This window comes from Melospiza georgiana, chromosome 3, assembly GCF_028018845.1.
Source record: "Melospiza georgiana isolate bMelGeo1 chromosome 3, bMelGeo1.pri, whole genome shotgun sequence".
In the NCBI taxonomy this organism is placed as follows: domain Eukaryota; kingdom Metazoa; phylum Chordata; class Aves; order Passeriformes; family Passerellidae; genus Melospiza; species Melospiza georgiana.
This window is the reverse complement of record NC_080432.1, coordinates 109,758,163-109,770,246: the sequence shown is the minus strand read 5'-3', so window position 1 is coordinate 109,770,246 and position 12,084 is coordinate 109,758,163. Positions and strand designations below refer to the sequence as shown.

The 12,084-nt window shown below is 37.1% G+C and overlaps 1 protein-coding gene across 11 annotated transcripts in view; it reads left to right on the top strand.

The window, feature by feature from the left end:
• The window catches only part of ADGRB3 (adhesion G protein-coupled receptor B3), a 447,992-nt gene that overhangs the window by 245,891 nt on the left and 190,017 nt on the right, over positions 1 to 12,084 (top strand). The window lies entirely within an intron of this gene.

Here is a 12,084-nt window from a genome sequence, read left to right as displayed (position 1 = left end):
AGCAAAGACAGGAAAATAACTAAAGGGGGGAAAAAAGCAATTTTCTTTCCAGGATCCTGTAAAATACTATTTGTAACAATGCTATAATCAGGATATTGTGGGCAAGAAGGATCATATATAAGTTACACGTTTTGATTGTCCAGTTCTCCAGGGTATGATTTGTAGTAGTAAAGCCATCTTGACTACAGATTATAATACAAATACTTTTGAAAGGCAAGAAATCTTTTGTTTTTTTCTGGCTATCTCCTAGATTTAGCTGTGGAGATAATTACAGCTACCCCAAGTATGGCATGGCAGTAACAGCAGAACTGGACTGAGATATAGAATACTTGACACTGAATAATTTTGCAAGACTGAGTATATAGATTATTTTTAAAAATAATTTGCAAACATTTTCACTAAATTTATAGCTTCTCTGGCATATACATTCAGTCACTCTTTTTTAGTAATTTCAGGTCAAGGACTTTCCATTTTGTTGTATTGATGGGTTGCAAAAACTGCTGTTCAATGGAAAACAAAAAAAATTCCATCCCTGCTTCTTATTTCCAAATTTCATGTTCATGATATTGCTTTGAAAAAATCCATCATGATTTTTATGTAATAACATGCACAAACTCTTTCTTTTCACTTTAGCTCGTAGGTATAATTGTGTTTTCTGGAATATTGCACAATGTAGAATCACATTTTAACTTTACAGAGCTTCTACCTACAGGCAATATTTCCAGAAAATAAGGAATAGTCCACTGAAGCTATATAGTTCCAGTTTGGGGGGACTCCTATTCTGAATAAATATTTCATAAACATACTGCAATGAATGGCACAAGAAATTGAGGAAAGAACAATAGCAATAAAGCCCAGATTTGTATTGAAATAACTGTAACAGAAAATAGGTTGCAGGTAGGATATAATGCCAAAGACAGAGTCCCATCAGGGGCTTGTGTGAGGAATGCAAGTGTTGTGTTGCCAGGCACAATTGTGGCTCCTTGTAACTGTATTTGTCATGTCTCAGGAAAACCTGAGACATTTTCTTAATCACAGTAATTTCTACACATTACCTGTCCCAAGTGGTGATTTTGTACTGCATGTAAGAGCAAAACTGAAGGCACACTAAGGGCATCTGAAAATTTGGTCTGAATCCAAATAGAGATTTTTAATATGTAGAAGCCTCTCTACTGCAGGTATAATGCTATGTTTTATCTTGAGCTGATTGTTTTGACTATATTCTATGTTTAATTTTGGCACTGAGGTCAGTAATAATGTGCATTTTATGTACTCATCAGTACAAGTAAGGGTTAATCCGTTATCCCTATATGCAGTTTAAGCTCATTGTGCATCAAAATTCAGATGATTTTTTAAAACCCTGAGAAGGCAACACAAGCAACCCTGATTAGGCATGTCTATCTTTCTCTGTCAACTGCACTCAAAATGAATGAAAATGTAAGACACCTGAATTCTGACAAAGGAAACAGGAATGGTGTAACATCTGACTTAGCTGACTAGTTGACTGTTTGTTTCCTTGATGCGTGGATGTTTTTTGATTCCTCCTCCCACAACTTTGGTAAACAAGAAAAGCCTCTCATTTGGAGGGAGTGGGAGGGAAAAAGCAGGGGATGCTGGAGATGGGATGGCCAGAATTAGATAACAAGAGCTGAGCACAAGGTCCACATGCCATAGTGATTCATGTGATTGCGTTATAACAGCTCATAATAACCAAGCTCTGTCATTCTTTATAGGCCCAATTTTCTAGTTAGATCTTTTTTTAAGCATCTCCTCATTGTGTGGTTGTTTTATTGAAATGACCATAATAACACTGAGATATTTCTCCTGAGTTATTAAAGTTAATTTAGAATGCAACAATGTGAACAAGTAAATCAAACTGAGTCTAATTAGTATTCCTTTCTACTTAGATTGGATAGCATCTATATGTCCCAGTGAGGTACTGGGTTTTGTTCTGCCATGCATGATGTAAACAATCTAAATAAAGCATGTGTGCATTATCCTGAAAATTATATTTCACAGTGCCCCAGGACAACCTTTTACAATCCCTTGAGCAAATCTTAATCCAGTTTATATCCTCCATGGAGAATATTCAAGATGAATTAGACATGCCTCCAGAATACAAAGACCTAGTTATGAACTCCTGTGAGGCAGGTTAAAATCATGGCCTCAACATGAAACTGAGACACAGGAGATCTCTGTTTCTAACAGTTCTGTTTCATATTTTCTGTGCAACTCAAGCCTGTCTAGAAGGCATTTAGTGTTCCATCATTTGCTTATTAGCTGCTGTGTTCAGGGAGAAGCAAGAGTAGGCTGCTCCGTGAGAGAAAACAGGAGACATCAGCGTGTGCACACCGCAAAGGCAAGGTTCCACAGCATCCAAACAAGAAGAGCAGAGAAGGTCTGTGATGGTAGCCAGACCCAGCTAATATTCCACATCAGCAGACAAGTCTGTAATGATCTGACATCAAGCCAAGCAATCAAATCAAAGCATCAGGGTCAGGATTAGTCCAGTGATCTTCAGGAAAGCTCATAGTGATAGGGTAGGTCCAAGGCCATGAAATCTTGATATGGCATCCACAGGTCAAGGTTCAGAAAAGCAAAATGCATAACAGTGCACAGCCACAGCAGATTCAGCTTAAGTGCAGCTCCTGAGAGAAGGGGCTGTGGGGCTTCTCACAGCCTTTTCACTGCAGTCTGATCTAAGCCACAAAGTTGCATGCATTCACAGCTGATTTTGAGTACCTGTAGCTTAAACTGTAGAGGAGTGAGTGAGTGAGTGAGTGAGTGAGTGAGTGAGTGAGTGAGTGAGTGAGTGAGTGCGTGTTTAATGGGGATGCACTGGTACTGACAGCTTGAGCATCATGTTGAATGCCAAACTCTGCCAAACTCAGAATGGTAGATGTCTACTAGAGAATTAGTCTGATATTAGTCTGATGATGACCAGGAAATGCTAAGCTTGTGACAAAATTCTGTGTCCTAAATTACCAGTGTCAAGAATTTACTGAAGCACTAATTTGAGACATCACACAGTTATCTGGGGTTAATTAAAACAAACCTACCTTCCTTCTGAACCCTTGATTTATATATTATGCCAGTGGTCAAATGAATATTCAAATGGGGAGTCGGTTTTCCTTTCCTCGTGGTTAAGTTTTGATGATAATAGCCTTGATCCTAATGGACATTCTCATCCAAGTTAAGGAAGATATGGTTTGTAATGCCTTCAGATGGTGGCCCCATGTTTAGAGGGGGACCCAATTGCGTGCAGATCTTTCTGCTTCAAGTGATTAAAACATAAACTCAGTATTCTAACAAGCAATGTTAGACCAGTAAGTCGTTCTCTGACTTGGCCAGGTTTTGAAATTGAAAGCAACTGCAGATGCATATAAAGAGGGAACTAATTTGGTTAGTAAACATACCTAAAGTCTTGAGATTTTGAAGGATCTTATCTGTCTAATTTCTCAACCTTCATGGAGCTGAAGTGTAAAGAAAGCTCCGTCTTCTGCTTCTGGAAAGAAAAATGGAGAAACTTATACATTTCTGGTGGATTTCTGTGAAAACAGGAGCCAGCTGCAAGCATTTCCTCCATACCCACTGTACTGCAGGATATGGCTTTTAATCGATCGTTCCTGTTCAGGATTCACTAGCTGCTTCCATACTAGCAATCTCTGTATTTCTATGCCAGAGTAATTTACAGTTCTCTCAGTTTTAATTTTGCTGTAGTGTTATCCTAAAGTTCTTCACCATGCCATTCTGTATGATTAAAAAAAAGCTGTTCAACTATGAAATATAGTAGAGATCTGGTTTTAGTTTCCTACAAAAAGCTGTGATTAAAAGCATATATTGATTCCCATTATTTATTTTTTCCCTCTGTGTGGCTTTCCTACATCAAATTTTCTGCCTCTATGCCTGTGAATTTGCTTCTTACATCATCTTTCAATATCCTGAATAACTTAGTTCACATCTTTATAGATTTCTGAATGATAGGTTTAGTTATCATTTCCCTAGAGGTATAGCCATCTCTTCTTTGCTTCATGCTTTTGGGAAGCAATCATTCTACTCTGCTCTACATCACCCCAAGCAATGCAATGTTCATAAAACATTTTTATCAATTCTCTGCTAATGGTTTTCATACCTGCTTGCCTCCTTACTGATCTCTTATCCTGTCAGGTTCTCCCCATCTTTCTTTCGTGGTTTTTATTGGATAGCTAATGATGAGTAAGCTTGATAAATAAACAAGTAAATGATCGCTCAGTCTCAGCTTTTCTTCTTTCCCCCTTTTCTGCTTCATCATCATTTCCATCTTCTGAGCTTACTGCTTTAACATTGTCTTCACTCTCACTCTCTTTGTTCTTGCTATCAGCTAGAATCATCAGCACAGACACTTTACCAAGTCACCTTAGTGACTGAAAAATGTTTGGCTTCTGCACCTTACCTGACCAGTCAATCAAATATTGTGTTGTAGGTGATCTTGCTCTCTCTATGGTTTGCTACTTTATGTCTGTAAATTGAAACTCATGCACTTAAATGCGAGTTCCTCTATCTCTTGCATCAGTCTCCGTCTTCTGTGTTGCTTTATACCAAGTCTTTCTTTTCCTTAGGAAGTATTTTATTGCCAGGCAAGAGAGGCTGCCTGAGACCACAGTTTTAGTAGCATGAATGCACAGTAATACTAAGAGGAATGGAAACAAATAAAGCCCCTTCAGAAACAGAGTACCTTTGATGTGACTCTGGGTCTATTTGACTGCTCATCTCTTCATCTTCTTCAAAGTAATGCCCAGAAGGTGGAGTTGTCTTCTAATTAAAGAAGTACAGCTTCCTACCTTATGTTTAAAATGTTTTTCTAGATTATCCCATCATTCAGGAAGTATTCAATATATCGCGAGAATACATTTTCTTCCATCTGCTAAAAAAACCTGTTTACCTTTTCGTTAGTTCAACTGGATTTTCTTCATACTTGTTATTCAGATTAGGAGATTGATTTTGTTCTTTACATTCCAGATGTGATGGCTTCAAATAGACATATTAAACTTACAGGGTGCATTGCTAATTAGTAAATAGTAAAAAATTATTAAAATTTACAAAAATGCTGAGCTTGCACTTCTCCCACCCCCTGCCCCAGGAAATATGTAGAAATAGTACCTGGATCATATAGAAATTCTATGATGTGATAGCTATTTCCATTAATTAGCTTTCTCAGGGAATAAACTTTAATATTTTTCATAATTATTTTAAAGAAAGGTTAATATCTATAAATACAATGTTTAGATGTCTAATTATTTTTTGAACTTTTGATACTAGAATTTTATTCCCATACCTGAAACAAAGATATCATAATGAATGTGAAATCAGAAATGACTTGGTAGACTGAATATGCATATGTGATATTTCATGAGTCTATGAAATTTGTATATTCTTGAATTTTTCCTCAAATGCAGAATTTGGTCTTGAGCAACAAAAGTACACACAACCAAAAAAAACCACTTGCCTGCTGCCTATGATTTTTTTCAATTATGTAAGTAGCAGAAAAAATCTGAGTTATTATTAAATGCATCCTGATCATTGCCTGAAACCATGCTGCTTTCTAAGTTGTCCTATATATCATACTGATCATATTATGGTAATGGGTAATCTTTTCCCCACTGCACTATCTATAGAAAACAGAAGAGAAATACTCAGAGATCACTGTTAACTTAGCTTCTTGGTTAACCAAAGCATTATTTTTAACCTTCAAACAGTGAGTCTATTTAAGGAAGAATTTGCTTGACAGCAAAGGAAGGATTCATGCAAAGTTCATCCTTGATCAGTGAAAATATCTATGAAGTGTCTATTTCTGCTTTTGCCTATACTGGTACTGTGTCTTGCTACCCAAAGCTTGAATAGTGAGACAGTAGCTGCCTTGGTCTGATGAGCCTCAGGAATTCAAGTGCACAGCAGGCTTCTAGGGATATCCCTGTCTTGTCTGCCCATGGAGCAGTAGGTTCTAATTTAAGAATTTATCACTTTTGTATGGATAGCTCTGAGAAGTAGAAGATCTGTTAAGTGATATTTTCTTAGGAGCCTTTTTCTGAACATAGTTTCATGTTGGTTCATTGTGAGATTTCATGAATATTATTTACAGAAGGAAAATTGCCATGTTGTTTTTCTCATGTTCATGTAAGAGGATGCCACTTCACCACAGTCCTTCTGTTATACATAAGCTTGTAGGTGGTAAGAAGTGAGTTTATCTTTGGAATGAAAGAAGGATTTTAATCAAGCCTGCTCACGTGCAGAGCTCTGTAGCAAATCTGGAGATCCACAAATGACTCTCCTTTAAATAGGGGTTTCACCATTTGTGTTTGTTGCAAATTTTCTTTAAAATGATGGGATTTAAGTGGACAGAGAAAGTCTGTTATAAATATCTCTTATTCAATATGATATTCAATATCCATCTCACTCTTTGTTGATGATCTAGGCAAGACTTTGTTCCCCATGTATCCAACATGGGCTGACCAGTAAGATTCTTCATTCTATAAAAAAACAAAGGTTGTACATTTAGGGTCAAAATAACTGTTCTAGAATATATATTTTTCTAGCTGATTCTTCTTAACAGAGATGTTTTGCAGAAATGCTCATTGTTCAGAATTTCAACACAAAAACCTTTCATATTCATTGTTAAAATTCTTTGTTCTTTTTATTCTTGTTAAAATTATCTGTGGCAATAGCAATAATATTTTACCCAGAAATATATTTAGCAGGAGCTGTTCCAGAAGGGCAGTAAAACATTGTCTGTTTCAAAAATCAAAATGTGTGAAGTGATGAAGTTTACTAAATGCTGAATAATATATGCCTAGTATACCATCAATGAGCAAGGCAAAATAGGATAAGAAAATAGCAAATGAGACTGCTAATATACTCATTCTCTGTTGTCTGTAACTGAGATCCAGTCAAATTCTGTATTGTTAGTTATTGGAAATTACAGACCAACATGGTTACTGTGCTGTTAAATCACAACACGCCCGGAATATTATTACTTTTAAGAAAGCAGAATCAGAACTGGAATTGCGGCTAAGGGGAGAGATCTGTAGCAACCTGTAGTTCAGGTCTGCAGCCTCCCTTGTGAGGGGAAGAGGTGGAGCAGGTGCTGCACTCTTCTCTCTGGTGACCAGTGTCAGGAATCAAGGAAAAGGCTAAAGCTGTGTTGGTGGGGTTTAGGTTGGATATTAGGAAAATGTTATTCACTTGGAGTGTGGTTGGGCACTGGAAAAAGCATCGCAGCACCAAGCTTACCAGGGTTCAACAAACAATTGAACAACGCTCTCAGGCTCATGGCGTGACTCTTGGGCTCGATGTCCTGTGCATGTTGTAATTTTAAAACCTGAATCTCTATTGTGAGATCTGAAGTTGCATTTAGTACATGAGAAAACATCCACTTGTTTTTCTGTCATGCTTTTCGGTGAATCTGATTTTCTGTTCAAATTGATTAATATTATTCAAAGATCTAAATTTCAGAATTAGACTTGGTTGGGGGTTTTTTTGTTGTTTAGCAGCCCAGATCAATTAGAGAGCTACTAGAAATTGCATTAGGCAGCTTATAACTCAGGATTATAGGGATAAAGGCAATACATTTCAGCTTTTCTTTTCTAGGCCATGATCTACAAAAGCTACTCATACAGGAACTACACTATTTTTTTTTCTCTCCAAGTTTTCTTTACACATGAATTAACCACTTTTGTGCTGTGCCAAATAATCTGCTTAAATATCATTAACATATTATTGTGTGTAACCAGGTCATTTTTATAGTGATGGAAAATTGTCTATTCCTATCAGCTTGGCATTAATCAGTTGCAACAATATTTTGTATTGGTTTTAGAATGATCGGTTAGTAGTTACCAATTCTGAAATTTTCAGTACAGCAGTATCAAACAGATTGTCTGCAACTGCAACATGAAAATGAAATAAAGGAAAATAAATATTTATAAAGGATGTTAAGAATCAATCGATTACAGTTCAAAGCATCTCTAAATTGATTAGACAAGACTATTTACATGGATTCTTCTGAATCAATAATTACTATGGAAGCATCAAATATGTATGTATACTTATGTGTAATTGAACTACTGTCTTGTAGTTTATACCAAAGTGCATCAAAATATACTGAAAGAAGCCTTCTGTCTCAGGCTTCCTCCACCCAGAGCTCAACCTGCAGCTTGCACTGCAGATGTGCACAGTGAGCACCTGTACTAAATCACAGAATTATACAATTATAGAATATGCTGAGTTGGAACAGACCCATCATTAAGTTCAACTCCTGGCCCTGTGCAGGACAACCCCAGGAATCACACCATAATCCTGAGAGCTTTGTCCAAGTGCTTCTTGAACTCCGTCAGGCTTGGCGCTGTGACCACTTCCCTGGGGAGCCTGTTCCAGTGCCCAAATCCTCTGGGTAAAGACCCTTTTTCTGATATTCAACCTAAACCTCTCCTGACACAGCTTCAGGCCATTCCCTTGGGTCCTGTCACTGTCACCAGAGTACAGAGATCAGTGCCTGCCCCTCCCCTTCCCCTCATGAGGATGCTGAAAACCGCAATGAGGTCTCCTATCAGTGTCCTCCAGGCTGAACAGACCGAGTTACCTCTGCCATTCCTCATACAGCATCCCCTCCTGACTCTTCAGCATCCTCCTCATCCTCCTGTGGGCAGTCTCTGATAGCTTAATGTCTGTTCTATATTGTGGTGCCCAGAACAGCAGACATGACTTGTAGGAATTGCCGTGATACATAAATAAAAAGAGAATTGTCCATATTGGAAGAGTTTAATTTAACATGATACATAAATATTTTCCTTAGCTTCTGCTTAGGTAATTTTAATTTTAGATGTCTTTTTTTTTCTGTTTTTCATATTTTTTCCCACTTTACATTTTTTATTCTTATTAATATTCTCTTTGACTATTTTTCCAGTAGTATACAATTTGTGTGTTTGTATAAACAAGCAAAAATACTCATACCACAGTGCTTAAAGGTATCCTTGTTTGCCAAGTGTTCCATCTCAGATGATTTGGTATGGTAATTTGAAATAATAATTATTTAAAAAACCAAACCTGTGAGAAACCTTTATTTTTTTAAATGAGAAGACATAGTCCTTGTGTGGCAGTTGCAGAACTGAATCCTTTGAGTTCCAGAATTTGAAGCATTGTTTTCTAATACAAAACTAACATAAAAAGAACACAATAACGTGCAAAGTGCATGACGTCTTACTACCTGTGTGTAGGAACCTTGCATTTGAGTTTCTGACATACGAATGACCCAGCACACAAATTATATACATTCTCCTCTAAATGGCTTCTTGACTTTCAGTTCACAAGAAGTAATTATTTTATGCTGCAGATTAAAGCTGAGGTAGAGAGCCTCATTTCACAATGGAAATGAGGCAAAGTTTCATTGAAACTAGCCATAGACTAGTATTTAATAAGAATATTAGCTTTCCTAAAATATAAAATACAGTTTAAAGTCATACTGAAGAGCTGAGAACTATTTCATGTATCCGTCTGGTCAATTATTTCATGTATCCACTGTGTTGATAGACCTGAACTCGTTGCATCTAGTCAAATTCCATTCAATTATCTTACACCTTGGAGCATCAGAGCCACATTAGGCACATCCTCATAGAATTATTTGGCAAAGTATCTAAAGAAAGGCCTTTATAATCTGTGTGGATCTGTAAGAGGCAGACTTTGAGGGATGTGAAATATGCACTGCTGACTCATATTCCACTTTCCATCACCCAGGATGCCTAGGTACCTTTCCATGGCACTGCTTTCCAGCATCTCATTCCCAGTCTGTATGGAAATCCAGGGTTTGCCTCATCCCATGTGTCGAATCCAGCACTTTCCCATGCTGAACTTTAGATGGTTGGTGATTGCCCAGCCCTCTATTAGGATCTCTTAGCAGGAGAGGTCTCCCTGCCTTTGAGGGAGCTTCGGCAGCTCCTACCAGTTTCTTACCATCTGTGGACTTGCTTAGTACCTATTCCAGTCCTGCCACCGAGTCATTTCTGAAGGTGTTGATGAGAACAGAGCTGAGGATGAAGCCCTGTGAAACTCTCTAGTGACAGGTCACCATCACCCTTTGTGCCTGACCTGTGAGCCAGTTGCTCACCCATCACATGATGTGTTTGTCCAGCTGAATGCTGGACATTGTGTCCAGAAGGATTCTGTAAAAGACAGTATCAAAAGCCTTGACTGAAATCCAAGATCACATCTACTGGCTTCCCTTGATCAGCTAGGTAGGTTACCTTGTCATAAAAGGAGATCAGGCTTGATAAGCAAGACTTTTGTTTGATTATAAGTAAAAAAACTTTTCTGAACCATGAGTGGGAATATGTAGGATCATAGAAACATTTAAGTTGGAAAAGAGCTTCAAGATCATTGAGTTCAACTGTAAACCCAACACTCCCCAACAAACACATATATTTATATTTTTTCCATATAAGCTATAAGTCAAAGTTTTAGGTTTTATGCTTTGCTTTTGTTATTCATCACCTAAACAATACCAAATATTTTGGAATTTTTGGTTCTGAGTATTGTTTAGGTGCCATGATAAATGGCCCTATTTAAAATACAGAGAGAGACAGAGTACAGAAAGAACTATCCTAGGCCCTCACCATTTATCCAGTCCTAAAGTGGTTTTCTGTTTTGCAGAGTGAATTCCATTGAATAACATTGATTTCCTATTTCAATAAAGGGAACTGTCATCCCAAACGGGGATGAAATATTAAGGCTCTACTATCTAATTAGATAGATAGCTAGATATGTAGAAGCACCAATAAATACTGTGCAAATAAAAAAACAGCCTAGTATTGTCTTATACAGGCTGTATTTAATTTTGAAAACTAAATAACTGTTAGTTTAATTTTATTTATGAGAAAAATAAAATTATTTTTAAATTTTAAGAGCTATTGGAAAAAATCTATTTTTACAATGTTAATATATTCTGTATAACCACTGATTGCATGTGAAAGCACCCAATCCATTTTATGCCCCAGTAATTCTGAAACACCTGAACTCTATTCCCTCCACACACCACCTGAAAATTCACAAGACTAAGCATCCCCCTTAGTTCTGGGAATGGATTTGGCAATTGCAGCCTGGAGGGGATTGTAACTGCCATTATAAAGCCCTGATAGCTTTATAATGGAAAGTTTGAACCAACCTGAAGTACCACCTCATTAATGCGATTCTGTATACATAACCAGTCTGAAAATAAGAGGCAGTTATTAAGGAATATATTTGTAGAGTTAATATTGTTAATTTTGTAATTTTACACTTCTATTGGATTTGAATCACAGTTTTCTTCCAAATAAAAAGTTCTGATGAGACACCTAATGCTTTTCTACTTCAATTTTGCTGTTCTGCTTGTTTTTACAGCTGTCCCCCACTGTATTTATGTTTTACCCCCTTGTAGAGTCCTTGCAGTGAAATCATTATGCAGATCAAAGTATAGTCCTGATATCCAAACTCTCTCACCTACGTTAGCCTCTCCATAAATTGATTAGGAAGGGCATTGCACAGGAAATGTCCATCAATGTGGCTTGCATTAAGAATGGAGCTAGGCTCCAAATGTGGTGTTTGTCATCTCTCTGACTGTATGTAAACACTTGCAGCCCTGTCAATTCCTTTAAAGTAGTTTGAGTCTTACTAGACACTGACTGTGTTGCCATGGAGTTGTACTTAGATTTCACAGCAAAGCTGAAATAGATTTCCAGGTGATAGTTGAGTTAGAAAATAGGGGAAAAAACAGAATGAGTAAACCAAATTCCAAACTGACTATTATTAGATTTGACACCTATTTCTTCTGTCTTGATATATCTGTTATAGACATAACACTGGTGTTGTTTGGGTATTGGGGTTTTTTAGGTGGAAAAAATTATGAGCTCAGAATGGAGATTATTCTTTCAAGAAAAAAAGTAGGTGCTACACTGTTCTACTTTACTTTGTATGAAAACAACAAGGTCTTTTAATATGTTAATCTCCTTAATATATCTATCTTGAAATTATGCCTGTATAGAGGATAAAAGTTCTTATTGTGCTTCATTAGCCTGTATCTAGAAG